This window comes from Lepus europaeus, chromosome 1 (genome assembly GCF_033115175.1).
Source record: "Lepus europaeus isolate LE1 chromosome 1, mLepTim1.pri, whole genome shotgun sequence".
In the NCBI taxonomy this organism is placed as follows: Eukaryota; Metazoa; Chordata; class Mammalia; order Lagomorpha; family Leporidae; genus Lepus; species Lepus europaeus.
The window spans coordinates 145,880,464-145,881,579 of NC_084827.1; the positions used below are offsets into that span (position 1 = coordinate 145,880,464).

Below are 1,116 nucleotides of genomic sequence, written 5' to 3' on the forward strand. Positions count from 1 at the left end.
ACTGCTAAAGTCAAGTTATGAACAAAGGCTTAACTAAATATTTCAGACCCCCAAAGCAAACCCTTCAGAAAGATCTAAAATAAAGAGATCTCCAGTTCCCTCCTGAACGATATAGGCCCTGTGGCTATAATTTATACCTAAAGAGAGAATGTATACAGGGAGCCAAGGATGACACTCCTCCTGTGCTAGGATTCCAGAGTATTTACTGATTTGTGCATTTTCTTCTCTCAAAGCTGACCTGGATCAACTTACAAATTAGCGCTACTTTCTTAAGAAAAGTGCTTATCCTCAGCAGATCTGTGGCTCTTTCAACAAGTTGAGGGCTGGTGTCTTCCTCACTGGTTGTCGCTGTCCTCCAGCCTTTGTATACTGAGCCTTGGATTGACTGCAGCGTTTTTGTTTGTTTGTGTGGTCCATTGAGCTTTTATTTGTATGCACGTGTTACACCCCTAGAAAAAGAATCTCAGGATTTTCCCTCCTGTGTGTTTTTGTCCTGCTTCCTCGTGGTCCATGATGCCAGCTGAGGTTGTCAGTACAATGAAACCAAACCGGCGGGATGGAAGCAGATTATTCTGCCATTTTTCTAGATCTTTCAACAGCACGTCAAATCTGGGGCTGATCACTCCACACTTACCAGTGAGTTCACAACAATCTTCCCAGCTCTGTGCTCATCAATGATTTCAAATTCGCCGATGTAACCACGCTTCATCATCATAGCCGGAAACCTGACGATGACTTTGGAGCACGGCCTAATGAGAACCTGGCGTCTGCCTCTTTCTCAGCACTGTTGATGCTCTTGAGAGCACCAGCCAGGATGTTCGTGCGCACCATCACGGCTGCACGGAGAGATGGAGGAAAGAGTGGACTGCAGTCTTTAACCTATGGATCAAAGCTCTGTACTGGAGGCAAACCGCTAGCTACTAAAACAGGTCTTGACCTACTTCTCTTCTTTCATGTATCTTTTTCTTTAATGTTTGTTTATCTGCATACCCTCAAAAGACAGAGCCCACGTGGGTGAGAGAAAGAGCTTGATCTTCCATGCACCCGCCCACAACAGCCAGAACTAAACCAGATTAAAGTCTGGTCTTCCACATGGATGCCAGGGACCCAATCACT

The 1,116-nt window shown here is 45.3% G+C and overlaps 1 pseudogene; it reads right to left on the bottom strand.

Moving 5' to 3' along the window:
• Positions 1-449: 449 nt before the first annotated feature.
• Positions 450-834, bottom strand: LOC133767157 (small ribosomal subunit protein uS8-like; annotated as a pseudogene).
• Positions 835-1,116: the final 282 nt, after the last annotated feature.